General features: G+C 47.8%; 1 long non-coding RNA gene across 2 annotated transcripts; it reads right to left on the bottom strand.

Annotated features, from left to right (window-relative positions):
* Window positions 1-4,861: 4,861 nt before the first annotated feature.
* LOC117245443 lies at window positions 4,862-11,271 on the bottom strand. 2 transcript variants are annotated; one of them, XR_004500139.1, is made up of 3 exons: window positions 11,055-11,271; window positions 10,598-10,712; window positions 4,862-6,606 (listed from the first exon to the last, which is right to left on the bottom strand). It is a non-coding gene; the product is annotated as an uncharacterized LOC117245443 (long non-coding RNA). The 2 variants fall into 2 exon arrangements; XR_004500140.1 differs by lacking the exon at window positions 4,862-6,606 and adding an exon at window positions 8,187-8,307.
* Window positions 11,272-22,127: the final 10,856 nt, after the last annotated feature.

Below are 22,127 nucleotides of genomic sequence, written 5' to 3'. Positions count from 1 at the left end.
CCATTATCCCCAGGTTATTCCAAGCCCCATCCCACCGGCCTTGGACACTTCCAGGGGTGGGAATTATGAGACCTGGTAACAGCCCTGCCCTTCAGGGTTCAAAGTTTGCAAGATGAGCTGAAGGAGGAAGAGCTGATCCACCAAAAGCCCTTAAATGGCTCCGTCCCAGGGAGAGCAGCAGGGGAGAAATCAATAACCCGAGCAAGAAACTGTAATAACAGCTGACATTTATCCAGCATGGATAGCCAGGTGTCCCCAAACACTTGACAGATATTACAGGCTGAGCTGATTTACAAGCAGGGATCTGGCTCCTTGCACAACATCGATTGCCACGCCGAGGCAAAGGAACTCCTGTGGATTTAGTGGTAACCTTCAGCCACCTGCCCACTCCAGGGTGAGTGTTGGGATGCTCTGACCTCCCACACCCCACACGGTTCAGGGTGGACATTCTCTCCACCAGGAACAAGGCAGCTCCCATTCAGGGGAGGCAAACATTTGTTTTTGGCAGCTGCACAGAAAACATCCAAATATTGTGAGAGAGGCTCAGAAGCACCTTCACGGTGCTCTGCTCACCTTGCAATCTCCTCCTTCCCCTCAGGAGCCCAGGCTACACATCCCTCTACTTTCCATTAGACAGGGAACTATTCCAGGCAGCTCTTCACCCTGGATTTGCCTTTGGCACAGCAGCTCAGCACAAGCAGCAGTGACACTTTGAACAAGGTGTTTCCTTGTCTGCCTCAGCCTTACATTCCTTCTACAAAGGGAAGAAAGCAAAACGGAGGGGATAAGAACGGGATTTAAAGGCCCAGGAAAAAAACCCAAAACAAACAACAACCCCACTGTCTTGGAGCTGGCAGGGCAAGCACAGGTCTGATGGCACTGAGGGCTCCAGGACCCCAAATGCTTGTTAGGCTTGAGGCACTGAAGTGACACCACTGCATGTGACACTGCCCGCCTGCAGCAGGTCCATGCTAGAGCCCAAACAGGTCCAGCAACACTGAAACCTCTGTAATTTACAGAGATCCGAAGGGCAAATGCATTGGGTTTGCATGTCCTGGTTTTTGGTAGCAGGAGCATCTTCTGTGAGAGGTTGCCAGAAGCTTCCTCCATGTCCAGCAGAGGCAATCCCTGCTGGCTCCAAAGATGGACATGCTGCTGGCCAAGCCTGGGCCAGCTAGAAATGGTGGGAACACCTCTGGGATAACAGATTTAAGAAGAAATCAAAACAAAAAGTCGTTGCACAGTTGAAATTGCAGCCAGAGAAGAGTGGGGTGAGAACATGGAATAGGAACAATTGTGCAGACACCAAGGGCAGTGGAGGAGGAGGGACAGGAGCTCCTCCAGGCACCAGAGCTGGGATTCCTCTGCAGGCTGGGGTGAAGACCATGGTGAGGCAGCTGTGTCCCTGGAAACCCATGGGAATGCAGAGATCCCCCCACAGCCCCTGGAAACCCATGGGAATGCAGAGATCCACCTGCAGTCCCTGGAGATCCATGGGAATGCAGAGATCCACCCACAGCTTGTGGAGATCCACAGGTGTTTTTAAGGGTTTATTTTATGTCTCATTATCCTGCTCTGATTTTGTTAGCAATAAGTTGACTTCCTATCTCTAATTAGAGCCTGTTTTGCCCATGATGAGTGATCTCTCCTGGTCCTCATCTCAACCCATGAACTGTTCATTAAATTTTCTCTCCCCTGCACAGCTGTGGGGGGGAGTGAGAGAGTGGATTGGGTGGGTGTACATCTGCTCCAAATCTCACTCTCTTCAGAGCTCAGGGTTTTTAGAGGAGGGCACAGGGGGCACAGACACCAAGCCAGGTGCTGCTCACACACTGCAAGACACCCAAGGTGTGGAGCTGCAAATCTCTACAAGACGTGGCACAACTGCCTTGTCTTCCTCTGCACTCCAGCCCTGCTCTGGAGAGGGTCTTCAATTCCATGTGCACCATGGAAACACCACATCCCCACCTCTCCCTCATGGCTTGGATCTGCTGCAACTGTTCGCTTCTAATAACCATGTAAACATATGGGGGTTTATTCTGGTGATCAATAAAATGATCCTTGAATTTTTTATGTGCTTTTTACCTCATGTTTTCCTCCTCAGGGCACTCTCCCCTGCCACACGAGGAGCATGGGGGTGAGAGGAATGACGGATTTGTCTTTACAAACAAGCTGTGGGTCTGCTGATAAGGCAAAACTATCACTGAGAGATAATAGAAACAATGGGATGGATTCCATTGAAGGATGAAAGAGGGACTGAGGAAGCATCACAAATTCCGTAAGAGTTAAGAATTAAGAAGGGGGTTATGCATTGGGGGTGTCTCAGGTATCAGGTGTTCCGGAAAGCCTGTACCTCTCAAGTACCTCATCCTATGGGGAAAGAGAGAAGGAAACAAGCGGGTGGGAATTAGGATAAAAAGGAGGCTGCGCCCTCCAAAAATTTGAGAGATCCCAGGGGAATGCCCCATGGCCTCTCCCTTTATTTGAATAAAAAGGACTCCTCTGTCTCCTTTTTGGACATAAACCTGTGGTGTTTGTGGATTAATTTTCCTGACAGGGGAAGTGAAGGAAGCTGGAGCAAGGAGCCAGCAGGCTGAATGCCAGGATCACCCTCTGCCCTGGGAGCAGCACCACTGCCTCGTGCAACAGAGGAAAACCACCGAGGTCTGAAACTCCTCAGCCCTCCTCCTTCCCCTGAATGGAGCCCGGGTTTGATCCCCCAGGTTTCCCTTGTCCCTGTTCAGAGGACATTACCCAGCTGCTGCCAGCTCTGGGGTCAGCCCTTCCCACAGTCCCCTCCCAGCTCGCTTCCCCCGGCTCCTTCCACACGTTCCCGATTTTCAAATTAAACCTGCAGGAAAGGTGGGAAGTTCTGTGTGGGGAATCTAAAAGAAAAGCGGCACCAAGGGCCTATCCCAACTTCTTCAAGGGCTTCCTGAATTCCCAGTTCACATTTCTCCCTCAGAACATCACTGCTGCTGCCAGCTCTGCCGCTCTGGGATGTGTGACAATTCCTCTGCTATTTCCATAAGCCCTGGGAGTAGAGTGGAGGATGGATTTGCATGGAACTGCTGTAAAGTTTCCCAGCTCGCTGCAGCTTAAAATCACAAAAGAGGAGCTCGATGGGAGGTTGTTGAGACAGATAAAACACAAAACACTCCTCCTTTCAAGCAACAGATTCTCTTCCAGTCCTTGGGTAGCTGCAAAGAAAGAAAAACTGCTCTAAACTCTCCAGCGATTGTTCCATCTGCAGCGGCTCCCATCCATCAATCAGTCTGAGCTTCCAACTTGGAATTCACAGTAAAGCAAGACATTGAGAAAAACCCTGAAGAAACAGGAATAAAAACAATCCTGTTGCCAAGAAATCGGCTCCCCAAACCCCTCCAAACCCCGAGGGACAGACTGAAGCTTTCCCAGCTGAACCTGCTGCTGCTGCTCTGATTGCTGCTCATGTCCTCGCCATACTTGAGCTCCTTCTGGATAAACAAACCTGGACCAAGTTTTCCAGTATCATAATCATAATTGGGGGAGAAAATTAAAATCTCACTGCTATTTGTTCAGCATTATAAAAGTGGCTGTGTCAGGCCTAACAAGCACCATTAGTTCCACTGAGAAGCCTTTCAGCTCCATGTAGGAGCCAGAGCTTGGTTAAACACCCATCGAGATGTCGGTGCCTGTTATAAATGCATATCACATTATTGGCTTTTCGCAAATATTAGAATGAATGTTATATGTATAAGGTTAGAAAATTTTGTTGTATTAATACAGTTTCCTTTGTTTCTGCTATCGATGAAATTTAGAAGTAGTGGTGTGATACATATATATTAGGCTATAACATGATATTAAAGCACAAACTACTTTTTGTTTATATAACCCAGAGACTAAAAAAAAAGATAGTCAGAGACCCCCCTGCATCCTACGATTATCTTGTCCAGATGAAGACAAGCAGTCCTCCAAGCCCTCCAAAGAAAAAATTTATGGCACCTATTATTGGAGGACATAAAACCTAGTGGGGCCAAAAAGATTGATCGATTGGGAAGGAAAAACTAAACAGAGGAACACCAAAGATCCCAAGAAGAATGTCTGAATATGTGTGAGAATTTATGGATATGTAGTAGGGTTCTGTTTTTACGGGACAATCCTTTGTTAGTAATGTGTGCTCTCTTGGCTGAATGCAGACACCCGGTCATATCTGTATACTTTATTTTTATCTCCTAATTGTCTTTCTATTAAACATTTAAATTCTATAAAAAATATGTGAGCCTTGTTTTTCACAGTGCCCAACTCAGATTTCACAGCTGCTTGACTCAACAGGCTTTCCCTAATTTGCCAATCACCAAGAGCAACCCCTAAACCCCCAAAGAAGAGCACACAGAAGGATTTTTGGCAGCTCCCAGTGCCTAAAACAGGGTTGGGGTGAGTTCATGTGCTCTCGTTACATTAAAAACTCTGTACACAAGGGATGTTATGAAGGAAAAGCAACGTGGAAGGTGATGAGGAGACAGGTAAAGGAGTTTGGCTGGCAGGAATTATGCTGAGTTTTCTCTCAGATGTTAGCTTTGTCCAGTGTTCTCCAGGAGGCTGGGGCAGGGGTGCTGGAAGTGGCTGCACTCACTCTCCAGCTGCTCTGATTTTGGGAGTCTGAGTTCCCTCTGTTGTAAATGAAATCAGAATTTTGACAACTAGGTTTATTGAGTTAACAGCAGTTTAATTAAAAATGAATACAATTTAGTAAATTTAATAATAATTTGGTATAAAATAATATAGTTTAGTAAAAGAATACAATTAATAAAAAAAATACAATTTATATATGCAATTTGCCAGTAATTAAGTATGATTAAAGCATAAGCAAAACCGACTGGGGTCCAGAGAGGGCTTCCCACCCTGCCTCATGTACAAAACAAAACAATTCAAATTAAACTTATATACTGTATGCTTATACATATTTATTAATGTTTCCCACAAGTTTCCTCCTATTTCCGATTTTTTTGACTTTATGTCACATTTCTTCATGGTGCATGCTTCACTTGTTGTTAGGGGGTCTTCAGTCTTCTTTTGGTGGTCTTTGGACGAAGGCTTACACTCATCCTCACTGTCCTCTGGATGGCCTCACAGGTTTGTGTGTGCATACTAAGCACTGTACTATGCTAAGTCCACTAATTAGTCTTACATTTTATAATTTTCAGGCCCTATGCCTAAAGTCGTTCCAACTTTGTCCATCTCAAGGTTGATCTCATCTTGGGACATCACTTATCTCAAAACTACATCGTGTACCTCAATTTTAACATGTAACATCTGTAAAGGGGTACATCTGCCTTGTAACACTGACTCTTTTGATTGCTTCTAATCATAACTTTCCAAATAGTTATAATTTAGTTAGCACAAATCAATTCCATTTATTGTACCTCCTCAGCAATGGGATCTCTCCAGCTGCTCCCTGAGACCAAGGGAGATCTGTTATCACTCACCCTCCCCAAAGCCTTGGCAGCAAACAGCCGGCCTGAGAGGATTTACGAGGAACACACCAATCCCAAATCCCTCTTGTTAAAGTTTATTGCTATGGCAAATCTCTGCTGCAGAGAGAGGTTGTTGTAGCAACACTGTGCCATGATTTTAGCTTCACCTTTTCTCTTCTCCTGCTCCCAGAGGTGTCATCTCCACCACGGAGATGCTCAGTGAGGTGGCAGATGCCCTGCACAGCTCCCTGGACCATCTCCCTCTCCCTCCCTATTCCACATCCATCACAGGCAGTTCTGCATCTTTTTTGGAGAAAAGCACTGAAAACACATTACAAGCACACCCACTGCCAAAGCAGCTCCCCAGGCTAAGTGAGGCACAGCCATCCTCGGCAGAAAGTTAAGGATGCAGCCTCCAACAGTTTGGATTCAGCATTTTTTTTCCTCTCTTATCTATTATGAATTTAGGCTAAGAAGAGAACTCTTGATGAGCACCTGCCTAAATTCAGGTGTATTTTGACTGTACCACATTTATGGTGCTTATTCAGTTTGTGGTACCCAGAGCAGAGGGTGCAGACAGTTCTACCACTCCTGTTAGCAAGAATATTCCCTTTGGCCCTTCCAATCCTCAGAGAAATTTCACCAGAAGGAGCCAGACAACCCACAGACCCTTTGGTTTCACCTCTACACATCATTCAGCTGTAGCCTCGTGCTCCCTGCACGAGAGCCCAGCACTCCCCCCTTAACACAGGCTCCAAATAACATCTCCCCTTCCTCTCCTTCCTCTGCTTTTTCATCTTTCCTAACTGCACGCTACATTTCTTCCCTGCAAACACCCAATTTAGATGGCATCAGGAGGTGCTAACAAAAAATGCTTCACTGTCTTGTCAGCAGATTACAGAAGGGTGTCTCATTCAAATTTATCCAGTTGGAAACAGAAGTAATTGATGTGAACTTGAAAAATATATGATTTGGAAGAGGGGGGTGGGGGAAGCTTCTCGCCAGCATTCCTGTCTTCGCTCACCCTAGTCTGGGTAATCAGGAGCTCCATTATCACCTCCCTTTTCTGCATTTACCTCGGGCAGAGGAGCTGGGATGAGGACAAGGTGTAAATGTGCACGTGCTGCAGGTCCCGGGCTGGCTCTGCTGTCTGAAAACGAAGGGAAAAGCAAGCACTCCATTAGGATGGGCTGTGTTTGCCCAAGCAGGGATGTTGTCTTGGAGGGGAGACTGCAGTGAGGTCCCTGTTTCTTCTCCCTTGGTCTCAGCTGCCCCTTCTGACAGTGACACCTTCATTTCCCAAGGCAGGAGCAGCAGGGAAGATGAGAATCCCAGAATAGTTTGGGTTGGAAAAGACATTAAAACTCATCCAGTTCCACCTCCTGCCACAGGCAGGACAACTTCCACTGTCCCAAGTTGCTCCAAGCCCTGTCCAACCTGGCCTTGGACACTTCCAGGGATCCAGGGACAGCCACAGCTTCTTTGGGCACCTGTGCCAGGGTCTCCCCACCTCATAGGGAACAGTTCCTTCCCAATATCCCATCTAGCTCTGCCCTCTCAGTTTTAAAGCCATTTCCCCCTGTCCTCTCATGTAAAACATCTAGGGAGTGGTGGGTGACTCCTGAGGGACACAGGCCTGGCTTTACAGCAGAGACCTTGAAAATGGGGACACAATGTAGAAGATGAAAAGACAAAGGACAGGAGATGACAGTGAAGGCCCAGGGCTATAAGCAACTCACCTCTAGTACAGAAATGCGAATCTTGGAGCAGAAAAGGGGCAGGTAAGCAGATGCAGAAGTTTCAGCTGTACTGCCATTCCAGCAGTTTCCTCTCGGGAGACACAGCAGCACTAACTGATCCCCAGAGCTCCAAGCATGAGGATGTCCCAGCATCTCCTACAGCTGCACCAAACACCTGCCACCACACACTCAGGAGATGGCAACACAAGGTCCCAGCACAGCACAGGGCTCTGATGCTCCCTCCAGATCTCCCAGGTCAGAACCTGGCTCTGAGCATCAACAGCAAATTAAAGCCCTTTTGCCCAAGACACAGAAGAACCTGTGGGTGAACATTTCCCTCATGCAGCTACATCATTGTATGAAAACCAGAATTACTCTGTGTGATCAGCTCTCCTCATCCCAGCTAAACAACCTGCCCATCCCTGCTCAATAGTGCAGCGCTGCAGAAGTGCAAAGCAACTCACTCCAAACCACAATTTGAAGTTATTGTTATTATTTCTATTGCACAGAGAGCCCCAGGTGAGAACAGGTGTTGCACACCCTTTATTTCAATTAAATACTGTAATAGGGAGAGCAGCCCAAGGCTGCAGGGAGCCAAATTAGAAAATTGCATAGAAAACACAAAATCTATCAGATTCACTCAGGTGAGGTTCACAGGAGGGTGGCTGGCTGCTCCTTGGGGCAGCTCTGCTGTGAAGGAATGAGGCAGTTGGTTCTCAGGGAAAGACACAGTAACAATTTCTGCTGGCCAACCACGACTTTTGCTGAAGGGGAGGAACAAATCCTGCCCCAGATGGACCCTCCCAGGTTTGTCTCAGACTGTCACAGAGCTGAGAACTGAACTTGGGTAACTGCTGTTGAACATCCGAGTTGTCCACAGCACCAAGGTGAGAGACACAGGAGCCCAGCAGCTGAAAGCCTTTGGAAGAATATTTTCCCAGCAGACTTTAATTTTGGGACAGAAAAATGGACTAGACCAGAGGCTCTCTGCTACCTGCCCAATACAAGCACTGGACATCACTTTCCAAAGGCAGCTCACCTGGGAGTCCTGGAAACGAGGCTTTTAAAACTCAGCCTACTGTTTGTCCTCCTCTGCTCCATGTTCTGGGGTCCTGCATCCAAGCAGATAAATAAAGCACCCAACTCCACGCCCACACTGCCAATAAACTGGGATACTTTGCCTTGGGATGGAGCCATTCCGGAAGGGAAGCAGCATTTACAAAAGATGACACTGATTTTGGGAGAAATATATTTGGAACAGTGGAAACATAGCACTAAAATCCGCCTCTCCTTTTCTTTGAAATTAAAAACCCCCAACACAGCCCTTTCCTCAGATTCCTCCCCAGAAAGATGAAGCCAATTTTCCAGCATCCCAATGAATATTTCAAAGATGAGTGTTTCCTTAAGCTAATTGGTGCCCATTATCATGGAATTAAAAGCCAAATGGATTGAAGGCAATTGAGCCTCATCACTTCCATTATTCTCTTTTCCCCAAAGACAATCCTGATTTTTAACTCCTCTGACCCTTGGGCTTTCAGACAGGTATTCTGACAGGCTTGCTCACAGCACAAGAGCTCAAGGAAAGGTCCATAAACTGCAGAGGGCAGAAGGGACAGGTGGAGATGCAGGATCCATGACAAACGGCTCCAGAGGGAATTCCAGCACACCAGGAATGTGCTCTCACCAGTTTGCATCCATCCCCTGGCCCTCCCCCTGTTTGTAACCCACACACTGACCCAGAGCCTCGCTCCTGCTGTCCTTGCTGCTCACCACATGGACTTTTTTCCACGCTAAATCCCTCAATTCAGCTTCCAAACCCAATCCCTGGATTCATCCCTGCTCCCCAGAACCCTGCCTGGCTGGGCAAACTGCTGGAGCAGGGCAGGTACAACCTTCAACAGCAGAACTTCACCTTGCACTACTCTCCAAAATGCAACTGAAGGACTTCAGATTTTTAAAGACTGACACAAGCAACAGGTGACAAATAAATTCTGCCTTTTCCTGCTGTCACAGCCATTCCAACTACCCAGAATCACTGGGATTTTTCCTTCAGGTCCCACCCCACTTTGTTTTTTGCCTTTCCCAAGGTCGGCTCCTTATTCCAGCCAAACCAAAGCCCCCAGGACAGCAGCACCAAGCAGGTGCTTGTTCACCAAAGAGCCCAAATGGGCACTGGCACCTCTTAAACCCTGGCCCACAGAACTATTTATTACTCCTCTGAAAGGCTCCCAAGGAAGCTTTTGTGGCTGAAATGTGACTTTTCTCCTTTTCCATAAAGGAAGAAAACAAACCCAGCCAACTATTGCAGGCAGCTTCCCATTTATTGCCATGTCCTCCAGCAGTGTGCACTGGGGACTGCCGTGAGGAACTCCAGGAATTGGGGATGATTTTTCCTGCTTTTGCCACCCAGACTCAGGCACTGGCCACTGCCCAAGGGACTAAACAGCACTGCTGGTCTGTTTTGGAGCCAGAATTGCCTTTGGGAAAGCTGTCAGTGCTCTGATGAACACTCAAGGCTTTGAAGGAAGCCTGAGGAGTGATCTCAAGGAATGCCAGTCATACTGAGCTCAGCCTTCTTCCCTCCCACACGGGGCTTTTGTTCACTCGCTGTTTACAGCTCAGAATTATTGTCATCATAAATGTTGAATCATGAGGCTGGAATCAAAGGGAAAGATTCCTGCTTTGTTTGTGGCTCCTTCCTTTGTTGCCCACCTTTCCCCCCGCCTCCCGGTTTGGTTGTGTTCCTCATTCAGTTTATGTGACACATTTAAGTCTCGGAGGGACGAGAGCTATGGCAACAGGAGTTGTGCAGCTAATCCCTGATGCAGAGTGCTAAAATCACACCATGCAGCAGCACAGCAATTCACCAAAGCAGCCCTGTTCTCATTCATGTTAAACTTGTGGAGAGAAGTCCCAGAAATTCTGGATAAGGGGAATAACTCATGTGCCATGTGGGTCAGGGCAGTGGGTAAAGCTGGAGCCTAGTCAAGAGAAGATATGGGAATGGGGTCTGGGTCAGATTAGCCTGAAATGTAACAAGAAATGGCAGAGGCAGTAAAAGTGGCTGGAAATTGGTAGAGACTCACTTTTGCTGCATTTCTGCTCCACGTCACTATTTCTGCTCATGTACAGGAGGTGATAATTCGATATGACACCCTCACAACCCTCCCTATACTTTGGTTCCCTCCAGTTGATCCCAGTCTGAACCAGAACCCACAGGGAAAACAGCACAAACTGCTCCAGCTGGGCTGAGCCCCCTGCCCAGCCCGGAGACCCCTGGGGCTTGCTGGGCACCAACACGGCCACCAAGCCCCAGCTCAGCCCCTCAGCACCACCAGCAACAGGCCACAAACTCCACAGATCTTTTTATTTTTTTACTTTTTTTTCAGAAAACCCCTCTACCTGGAAAGATAGCAGTGGTGTGGAGTTGTCTCTGCTTCCCAGGACGTTCCTGGCTCCATCAACACCAAGGAAAACCCCTCCAGGATGCTGTGGGACACCAGGAAACTGCTCCTACCTGGGCAGCCCAGCAAAAAAATTGGAATTAAACAAAGCCTCCTCAAATACGTGAGCACTGCACACAGAAAATAAATAAATAAATAATATATATATATATATTATTATATATATATATCTCAAAAAACAAGGAAAAAGCTCACTTGTGCTCTCCATTCAGCTCTGCACTGGGAATTAATCTGTGATTCACAACTTCCCATCCGTGGGCTGAGAACCAACTGGTTATGAATGAATATTTTTGCAAACTAAAGAACGTGCAAGGTCTGCTCTAGGACAGCTTTTACACTGAAACCACAACTTTACAACCAGCACCTGAACCCCAAACAGAGTTGCACGGACTCACCCCAACCTTCACCTCCTTCTTGGGGAGGTTCAGGTGCTGTAGGGGGAGAGCTGAGACCCCTACCCCAGAAAGGGACAGGGTTACAGAGGAATCCCTGCTCTCCACAGCCAGAAATAAAGCATGATTCTAGCCAGGTGTGGGCTGTGCTGGAATTTGGCTGGGATTCAAGCACCACCCTTTTTGTAATTAGCGAGAGGTATGAATGGAGGGCTGTTACAGAGGAAATGATAGTTTATAATAATTGATATTCTCATTTAGATGGCATAATTTATTGTAAATAAATAAATGAAGAATTAAAAAGAAGCTTTTATTTGTAAGGAGAAAAATAGATTTGAGATTGGGCAACAGAACCAGCAAAAAACTGGAGAAGCCCCCTCAGGATCCCTCTCCTCGGGTGCCCCTCCCCGTGCCAGAGACCACCTGAGCTGTGTTATTGTTTCCAAAATCCTCCCAAATCCTTGGGAAAAATCTGATTCCCTAACAATGCTTTTTGGTGTCAGTGATTCAGGCATTATTTCATCCTTGGCCAGGGTTTGGGTGTGTGGCTGACAGGGCTCTGGCCTCCACACAGACCCTGATCCAAAACCTTTCCATTTATTTATACATTTTTAGTAAATAAAAGAATCAATGTTCACTGGCTCTAAGCCACACAATTCTCTTCATCAATCACCATTCTACTGATTATTAATTTCTTGCTCTTCCTGCTTATTTGGCCCACATCCTTTAGCCCTTTTATCAGCAGGGACTCTGCAGCTTTCCAGGCCTTGATCTCTGTATCTCCTGGTTGCTCCAACATCCTCCAAGTGCTATAAATTTAAATTCTCAGATATCCAAGTCCCTTTGGTTCAGTTTGCTGGAGCTGGTCAACGTTGGTTTCAGCAAACTTCAGGCTTCAAGTGATTTACAGATCAAAGTAACAATAAGGGCCTGTGAGGAAACTCGACCAGTGCTGCCCGCAAATGGGCACTGCTCACTGTTTATTAAAAAAAAACTCATTAAAAACTATGAAAGGAAGCTATTTCCAGTATTGCCAGTTTACTGAACTTCGGGAAGATGGGAGTGGGACAGAAAGGGGAAGGGGAGGGAAAAGGAATGGGAGGGAAAAGGGAGGGGCCTCCATGCCTGGCAGAGGATTCCTGAACATTCCACGTGCTCCTGGAAGCTCGGGAGCTTTGGGATTCACTCCCCCTGATTCCTGAGGGTAAGTTTTGTTGTATTTTCACTTTGGGGAAACTTTGTTCTTTCCGTTTGGTTCCATGTTACGGGATATTTTGGGAGTAATGGATGTGTATGGTGAGTTCTCCCATGGAAATTGTCCATGTCACCTCAGGATTTGCAGACAGATCTTCAAACCTGAGGTGTGCAGGAGTGAATCTGGAGCAGAATCAGGTCCTGAGGAGCTGGGTGTGCTGAGCAGGTACCTGTTTGTCAGGTGCACATCCCTGGATAGTTGGGATTTTCTTCTTCTTAATTTTCCTTCTTCATTTAATGTTATTTTTACCAATTTCCTTATTAATCGAATTTAATTCTTGTATTAATCAACTTCAAATGGGGATTGGCTTTCCAACATCTGCCTTGTGCTGAGTCTGCTTCTGTCATTCTCTGTCTTGAGGTGTTGCTCGTCTGCACTCTGGTTTAGGCTGGAGAGCTGCAAGAGAAACAAAGTTGTTTTTTTTTTATTAGTAACAAAAGCACTGCAATTTGGCTGATTCTGCTGCTGGAGCCTTGGGGGAAGGAGAGCTGTGAGCACCTGGAAAAACCCCTGATGAGATGTTCAGCTTGCATAGAAACACACAAATAAAGTGGCTTTTGGAGCCATGTGGAGAATTTGGCTTTGTTCAAGTTGCACCTCAACATCTGCTGGTGCCTGGGCTGGCTCCAGCCACAGGTACCAGCACTGTGCTTTCAGTGCTTGTGGAAATCCTGCTGCTCTGGGTGTGCAGGGTTGTGCTGCTGTTTTTCTTCCAGCAGTGCCTATGATGTTCTGGGTCCAGGTTTAGGAATGTGCGTTAAAAGACTCAGAAGAGGAGGTGTAACGTAGAAACACATTTCCGTCAAATCCTTGTGGCATCTCCATGGGAAGCTGGAATGTTTAATTCATAAATTGAATGTGGGGGAAGCCCTGGGATTCCTGAGCATGGCATGGGCACTTTAGGAAAAACTGGTGGGGTTTGAGGAGAGGGGAGAGGGACAAGGCTCATCCTGAAGTGCTCCTGACAAAACTCTGGTGGCTGTAAGGAATTGTGGAGTGGTCCCTGGCAGGAGCAGCTTGTCCTTGCCTGTCTTCAGGACAGGAAAAGGAAATTTTGCATGTGCTGCTGATAAACTTTGAGCCTCTCTGCTATCGCTTTATGCATGTCAGGATTTGTCAGGGTAGGAAAGCAGATTATTGCAGATACTGCAGAGCAAGGGGCTCCCCACTGCGGGTTTGGGATCAGTCCTGGGTGGGCACAGAACAGCTGGGAAAGGGATTTTTTGGCTGCTCTGTGCAGGTGAGGCTGAAAATGCAGTTAGTGCTTCAGACTGGGGCCTGTCTGATGCAAATTGGGAAGCACCTCTCCTGACTTTCCAGGTGCTGAGCAAAATGTGCTTTCTTTACCTGTTGGAAGCTCTTGGTAGGTGGAGCCTGTCCTCAGGACTGAGATGTTGGGGGCTCCACAGACCTGGCAGAGCATCTGGAGTCAACAAAAGTGCTAATTACACAAAAGCCTCCCTTCTTCCTGCGAGAATCCATGGCAGGAAGTTTCATTAATCCACAGAACCCCCAAACAGTCTGAAGATTCCTTTAATGGAATAGTTCCAGCTGATGCAACAAGACATTCAACCCAGAAAATAGGAACTAAATCCATCCATGGGAATTAACTGAGAGTATCTGAGGTAACTTAATTATTTACCTAATTCTGAGCTTTGGATATACCTGGGGGCTCTCATTGTTTCCCCATAAGCAAAGAGCAGCTTGGAGCCTGTGTAGAATTTACTTTAGATGGAGTGAAACAAGAATAAATAGAGCAACAGAAGTGAAATCTTTATTTAGAGCAGGTGTGCTGGGCTCCTCTCTGCCACGCCACATTAATCCAGCCTGCAGCGACCACAGCTGCCCTGCCAGAGCCGGAAACCTCGGGAACACAGAGGGGCAGGAGCAAGAAGGGATTCCCCATTGGAAATTCTCTGTGGGTTTGGTTCTTTAGATGCAGTTTTCATTTTAAAAAAGGATTGCAAAGCAGTTTTGGGCTACTTCAAAGCAGTGCTCAGGGTAGAAATGTGCTTTTCTGTGTCCTGGAGGAGGGTGGGGAGAGGATGTTCAGGCAGCTGGTCCTGTGTGGTACAGCAGGATTTTTATTCTCTTAGAGGGTTTGAGTTTGGAAGGTCTGGGCAAACCAAGCTTAGGTAAGCTCAGCCCATCTCCTCTCTTTTGGGGCATTTATTGCCTCTCCTGAGGATGTTTCCCAATGCTGCAGTCCCTGGTCTGGTGTTAAATGTGAAGTAGAAAATGCTGAAATCCTCAAGTGCTTCTGGGGAGGGAAGCAGCACTAGTGGTGCTGGAAGGGAAAAGGCAGGTGAGGGAGTGGGGTGATCTCTTCTCCTGGTGGTAACCAAAACTCTTGGCCAAATTCCTGTTGAAACCTGATTAACACACATCACTTAATTTAAATTCTCAGTTAAGGTATTTTAAGGAGCCTTTTCTTGTTCCAGGCTCCATTCAAGCTGAAATTTTGCCCTGGGAAGAGAAGGGTTTTTTTTAGCTCTGGTTTTTCTGTCAATGTCTAAGCTGGTCAGTAAAACAATTCCCTTTATTTTTCTGTTGCATGTTATTCCTCACGTTCTAGCTCATGGGATGGGGTTTGTTTCCTGAAAAGCTAAGATGCAGAAGGGCTTTTGGCTCCTGTGTTGGGATGAGTGATTAGAGTAGTGACTGACAGTGAAAAACAGGAGTTTTTTTGGAAGCACAAATGGTTGGAAAAGCATTCCTGCTTCAGCAGGGAAGAGGAGGGGGATTGGAGAAGGGGTGAGCTTTCTTCTAAGCAAAGGTGAGAAATACTAGCAGTGAAAAGTTCAGCTGTGATAAACTTGATAAAAGTTGCCCTTGACTGCTTGCAAGCATCAGTTTAATTTAAATGTAATAAAAACCTAAAAGGGAAAATTAAGATGCGGAAAGCAGTTGAAAAGCCTTCTGAAGACATCTGCAAAATGGTTTTATTCCCAGCAAATATAAGAAAAGTGTTTGGGTTTTTTATTGTCAAACAATAATTGTGCCTCCATTTATAAAACAGCTTTTACAACCAAATCTCTTTCATAGATTGCTTCCAAAACAAGGCAGAAGTTGATTTATTTTTAAACCCAATGTCCATAACCCTCCCCTTCGTGGTGAGGGAGCATCTCCACGGTGGCAGGGAGTGACTGGAGCTGAGGCTGTGAAGGAATGGGGGGTTTGGCTGGGGCAGAGCAGGGCAGGGACCCCCTCAGCCCCTCTCCCCTGTGCTGAGCCCCATGGCACTGCCCTGGGCTGGACCCCTGAGCTGGGTTAAGGGTGAGGGAGGGTTATTCTGCTCAGGGCACTTGATCTCACATGGGTGTTGTTCTTTTCCTCCACCCAATCCCTTCCCAGTCCTTTCCCCAGTCCAGCTTTGGCCAGGTCCCAGTAGAAGAGCTCTGTGGTCTCACTCTATTCTGTGATCATTTTAGCAGAGACAGAGCTGTGCATTCCACTTCAGCTCCCAAGCAGGCCTGAAAATGAAGCGATCTGCTTGCAATAAATACTACAAGTGCCTGTTTTCCATACCCTCTAAAAATCCCACTGCTGTCTCCAGAGAGCAAGGAATGTTTCTGTCACACAGACCCACAGACACAGCCCTGTCAGACCTTTGGATCTGGGAGTATTTTGAAAGGTTATTCAGTATAAGCAATAGATTATTGGTATTGAGGCATAGGAGATCTCTCAGCTGTGCAGACCCCTTTGGATTCAGCTGGAGATGAGAGGCCACAGGCACAGCTGGGCACAATGGATGGGATTTTTCTGTGCAGGGTGAAATGGCCACTGCTCTAATGATCTGCATTTCTCTGTCCTCTTCTGATGGCAGCTGTGAAATGAGGAGGTTTTGACCTGTTTGTTTGGCTGTGTCTGATGTCAGGAAAGCAAAACAATCCCTAAACCTAAACCCAGAAGCCCCAAGAATCCTGACTTGGGCTTTGTGCTTAGAAGACAGGAACTGAATCTTTTCCTGGGTGAGGAACTTGAAACCTACAGCCAATTAATAACTGCTGTAAAATAGTGCTTTGGTCTGGAAATGCTGACAGGGAATTTAGTGCACCGTATGGAGGGCAGGAGGGTTATAGATAAATTAATTAAGCCTTGGAAAGTTTGTAATCCTTGGACAAAGGCCTCTCTAAAGGTAATATGCAACAGCTACTGCTGCAAGCTCCTGTGGTTTCAGATGGGCTGGGGACATGAGGTGGCTTTAAAAGAGAATCCCTGAGGTGACCAGGCCAGGTTGGCCAACCTGGGATAGTGGGAGGTGGCCCTGCTGTGGCAGGGAGTGACACTGGATGAGCTTGAGATCCCTTCCAACCCAAATCACTGCATGATCCTTTAGCAAGGAGAGCCTGGTTCCTGTTGTGGTCAAGCAAGAGGCTCGAAAGCCTCTGTGCTCTGGGGTGTGTTTGAGATTTGGGCTTCTGAGGCTCCTTTGGGCTGCCTGGGGTGATCAGGCTCCTGCAGCACTTGGTGGGTATCTGTATCCAGATGAGTTTTGGTGACTGCAGGGATCAGAGCCCAATGTCCCATGTCACCAGCTTCAGCTTTACTGCCCCAGGGCAGCACCTGCAGTTAAACTCAGCTGAGCAAGCAGCACCTTGTCCCTGAGTGTCCTCTTACAGCGTTGTCACTTGCTGTCCGTGGTGACAGAGCTAGGAGCCCTTGTGTGGCTGGCAGTGCCCCAGACAGGATCCTGCAGTGCCCAGGACAGTGGGGACATCACAGACGTACCTGTGATGAGCTCAAGTGAAGGGTGTGGCTGCTGTGCCCTGGCTGAGGAGCTGCCTTTGTCCCCACATCGGTGACTTGGGCCATCAGGACGTGTCTGGCAGTGCTGGTGGAGCCAGCTTGTGACCCCTCTAGAGAGGAGCTGTTGTGTCACACCACGGCAGGATGATCCGTGCTGCTGCCAGGGGCCAGCACTGCTGTCACAGGGGCTTGTCCCTGTCCCTTGGGGGGGTTAAGCCATGCTCTTGCACCCCAGCATGGTGGCCTGGCTGTCCTGCCTGGCTCTGAGGGCAGCTGGCTCTGAGCATCTTGAGCTTCACTCTGGGTTCTCCCACAGAGCCAGAGCACGGAGGGACCACAGGGACTGGGAGCTTCCCATGGCACTTGGCAGCTGGTGGGGGCTGTGAGGGCCACAGGGACAGGAACACTGCAGAGCGGCCCTTTTCCTGAGATCCCAGAGCTCTGAGGTGCCTCTGGAACACCTTGGAGAGCAGTGGGAAGTGCCAGAGCTCCTCAGAGACCCTCGCTGTGGCCAGGCAGCAGCATATGGGCCTCGCATGCTTGGCTTGGCCCTGTCTGCTCCTGGAATAATTGCTCGTCTGGCTGGAAGCCATTCCAGTTCAGATGTGGAAAGGGAGCTGCTGGTGACACTTCCCAGGTTTCAGTCCTTTCCCTTCCCCCCCACCTTCTCGCTGTCCTAATTAAATTTAATATTAAAGTAAAACATTAAAGACATTATCACAGAGCTTTCATCTGACACACATAAGCCTCTTGCTAATTTGTTAGGTCATTAGCAAGGCAGAATAAATCGAAGGGAGCATGTGGAGGCTCCAGGGGTGACGAGTCAGCGTTTTGAGAATGGGGGAGTAGGGTTTTGGGTGAGCATGTGCTGGGCTGGGTGGGCTTGGCAGCCGTGGCTTGTCCAAACCTGGCACTGAACATCACCCAGAGCGGTGCCAGACGAGGCTGTTGGACCTATGTGTGCTCCAGGGGTTTGAATGCCAGTCCAAGGGTGGGATCCCCATCCCCTCCCCTCCTTTTCAGGTATATTGGAATTTGAGTTGTGGTTTTTTGAGCCTCTGCTTATGAGGGTTTATCTGTCTTTGCTCAGTGGAAGCAGGAATTGTGTGATTCCAGGGACTGGAGCTGCTGGAATGCTGTGGAGAGAGAAGGTGGATTTCTCCTTCTGCTCTGGTGGTCACTGGGTCATGAACTCTCCAAAAAGCCCTTTCAAAGGGCACTGAGGTGTCTCAGAAAGGAGAAAGGATTGAAAACAGGAGAACTGCTCCGTTTTGCAGGGATGTGGGAATCATTCAGCAGCTCCCTTCAGGCTCGATATTGTGTGGCTTTGGGAAAGCATTTTAACCATGTGCTAACTGAGCCTTCCTTCTCAAGGAGGGGGCTCAGAGTTGGGTTTTTATCTCTCAAAACCTTGCGGATTAAGACTGTCATGGTGTTAATTCCAAGTATTGCTCTTCCAGTGCAGAGGGGGCTTGGAGTAGAAGAACTCAGACCCTGCCATGACTCCCTGAATTCTTGGAAAAACTGCATGTTCTGGGCAGTTCAGTGGGTGCCATGAGCTGTAAGATTCAAATGGTTTCATTTCTGTAAGTTTTAAATACAGATGAGAAGGGTTTTTTTTGTTTTATTTTAACACATGTGAAAAATATGACACTAAAGGTCCCTTTCAGCCTGAACCATTCCTCAACATTTAACTCTCAGATAAACCACTCAGTGTTGTTATTGTCTGGGAAGGTGCTGATGCTGCTAAAGCCTGGCTCTGCTGGATTTGATTCCTGCCATCTCACCTGCCATGGATAATGGACCAAAAATAACCGGGGGAGCTCAGTGTTGGGAGGGAACATCAGCATTCCTGCAGCCAGAACAGTTTGGAGGAATTGCAAACAAATTGCTTCGGGCTTCAGTTACAAGATCAGCTCTTGTTGTGCAGGTTGCGCTGGCCTGAGGGATGTTTTGACAGACTTAAATTCTGGAGTAGAAGCTCAGATGCAGCGATTTGGGTTCACTGGAGCTTGAAACAGGCTGGGACCAGAAGTTTGATTCTGTCTGGTTTGGGAGGGGCTAAAAGATTGATTCTTCATTTTCACAGGTTCGTCTTTGCATATCAGAATCCAGATGAGCCCTTGAGCTTTGACACTGACCAGGGTAATTCTTCAGCATTAAATTGCAGTGAGAACAATGGAACTGAGCTGAGATGTTCCCAGGGCAGCAGTGAATCTCAAATAAACTGTTCTGTAAAGAAACACTGCATTGTTTCTGGGCTGAATCTTTGTTCCATTGGCCCCACCTCCTCTGTTGGGAAACCTTGGCCACTCAACCCACGCTGCCACTCCAGGGAAGAATCTCCAGGACTTTTCCAGGCAAGGAGAGGTTCTTTGGTGAACGTTTTCTCAGAAGGCACAAACTGAAGCAGTAGTTTTGCATTTGCTTGGTGGATCTTCTCCCTAGCACATGCTCAATGCTTGGATGAATGAGTTATTTAAGTGTATTTGAAGGTTGTGACAGACACCTGTAAACAGACAGATATTGATAAAAATGTCATTTGGAGGCAGATCTGTGCTTTTCTTGCAATCCAATTACTCCTGATGGCGAGGAGCCCGGAGCTCCCAGCACTGAGCATTAACCCAGAGTGTGATGGACAGGCTGCCCTCACAGGGGAGCATGAGCAGGGCCTGCTTCACCTCCGGCTCTGACCAAACTCCAGGAGTTCATGGAGATATCTGTAATTCCCACCAGAGCGAAAGGGGACTGACTCCAGATGTGTCCATGGGCTTTGTGTGGACCTTGTGTCAGCTGAAGGTGCTGAAGGATCCAGCCTGACCTGCTCCTGAAATTACCCAGCTGGAGATCTGGCTGCAAAAGGTTCCCTTTGGAATATTCCCTGGGATTTGCTGCCCTGTAAGTCATGCAGGAAGGAGTTCCTGTGGCTGTTCCCAGAGAAGCTGTGACTGCCCCATCCCTGGAAGTGTTCAAGGCCAGGTTGGAAGAAACTGGGATAGTGGAAGGTGTCCCTGCCCATGGTAGGGGGTGGAATGGGATGAGCTGGAACTTCCAACCCAACCCATTCCATGATTTTTTTGATTCTTTATTCGTGGTAAGAACAGTGAGACTGTGGCTTCATCTGCGTGCTGCCTTCCTTGGTGAATGCAAACACAGCCAGATGTGGTCATTAAAAATGGATTCCTTTTACCTAGCAGCTCTCCAGGAGCTCCTCAGAGCTTGTAAGTGGGAATGTTTTCGGCTGGGAAGTGAATTGTTCCTGATGGCTCCGGTGTTGGACACACAGGAAGCACTGACACAGCTTTTAATGGGAAACAGACACTGCAAGTCCATCAAGTCTCTGATGTTCTTGACCTCTTGCTTTCCTAAGAGGAACTTCTCCCTCCTGTTATCTTCCTCCAAGCTGGAGAGTAATGGAGTGTGGATGGAAGTTCTGTCGTGCAGTTCTCTGGTAGGGCTGGAGTCCAGCCTGCAATGCAATGATTGTTTGGCGGCAGTGTGAGCATTCAGAGAAGTGAAAACAAAAATCCAAGGTTAATGGAAGTTGCATTTCATCTGGATTGCTCTTATTTCCTATTTTATAAGCTTGTGCTCCATGCAGGTGCTTGGCTTATATCTTCATGCTGTCAATAAAGCCAACGTGTTGGAGCAGACAGGATTAATGCAGATTTTAAGGGCTATATTTAGAAGTAATTTAGCTATCATCAGTCAGAAGGGTGGGGAGAGATCTGATGGTTATTCATACTGATTGAATATTCTATTGATAGAGATACTTATTAACCCTAACCATGTCTTTCCAACATGTTTTCAGGTCTTGGACAAGGAAAAAAATGGAATTTTTTTTTCAACTGTAGAGAGAGGCAGAATTCAAGGGTTGGAATGGGTTTGGAGGGAAGCAGCAGGCTGGTTAGTGGGACCCCTGAGCTGGTGGTGGCAGTGGGACAGGTGCTGTGTGAGGTGACAGGAGGAATGCTGGAGCAGGGAGAATTTGGTGGCACAGGTGTTCAGGGTGTTCAGAATTTGAGGAGGTGTTTAAACTTCTGTTCCTGATTGAGCAGCGAATGGACAAGCTCAGAGCAAACCTTGTCCTTTTTTTTCTTTTTCTTCTTTTTCTTCTCCATTTTTTTCTTTTCCTCCAGGGCTGTGAGGGGGAGGGAAAGAGAGTCTCTTAGGGAGAGATTACTGCTCAGAATGCTCCTGCTCAGTGTGATGGGAGTGAGGCAGGGAAAACATCAGCACTGGTGTGACAGCAGGACAGGGTAGGGACTGTCCCCTGTGCTGGCACTGCTCTGGGGACAGCTCTGGCCCCTCATGGCAGGGCAGCCCTGGAGGGGCTGGAGCATGTCCAGGGCAGGGAGTGGAGCTGGGAAGGGGCTGGAAAACTCCTGATGGAGCAGAGGGGGCTCAGCCTGAAGCAAGGGAGGCTCAGGGGGGGCTCTTGTGGCTCTGCACAACTCCCTGATAGGAGGGGACAGCTGGGGGGGTCAGGCTCTGCTCCCAGGGAACAGGGACAGGAGGAGAGGGAACGGCCTCCAGTTGAACCAGGAGAGGTTTAAATTGGATATTAGTTGAAATTTCTCCATGGAAATGCATGGTCAGGCCTTGGCACTGCCCAGGGAGGTTTGGAGTGTCCATTCCTGAAGGTGTCCAAGGAAGGGCTGGAGGTGACGCTCGGTGCCCTGGGCTGGGGACAAGGTGGGGATGGGTCCCAGGTTGGATTTGGTGACCTTGGAGAGCTTTTCCAGCCTCAGTGATCCTGTGACTCTTGAGTCCAGTGAAGAAACAAGTGCTGAGTGCTCACTGCAATTCCATCTCTGTTCCCAAAGCCTCTGCCCTGCACTCGCTGCTCTCTTGCCGCTCTTTCACCGCATTTCCTGAGCAGAGATTTCATTTCAGATAGTGCAGCCACTGCTCTGCACTTCCAGGAGCATTTATAAAATGGAATTACCAGAAATAATCATGGTAATTAACATACAGAGTTAGGAAAAAAAGGAAGATTAATTACAAAGCCGTAATTCATCTGCAAATATGAAGAGTGAGGGAAGTTAGAGGAGTTCAGCAGTGGGAGGTGC

Source organism: Parus major, chromosome 23 (genome assembly GCF_001522545.3).
Source record: "Parus major isolate Abel chromosome 23, Parus_major1.1, whole genome shotgun sequence".
NCBI classification, from domain to species: Eukaryota; Metazoa; Chordata; class Aves; order Passeriformes; family Paridae; genus Parus; species Parus major.
This window is presented reverse-complemented; position numbering and strand designations above follow the sequence as displayed.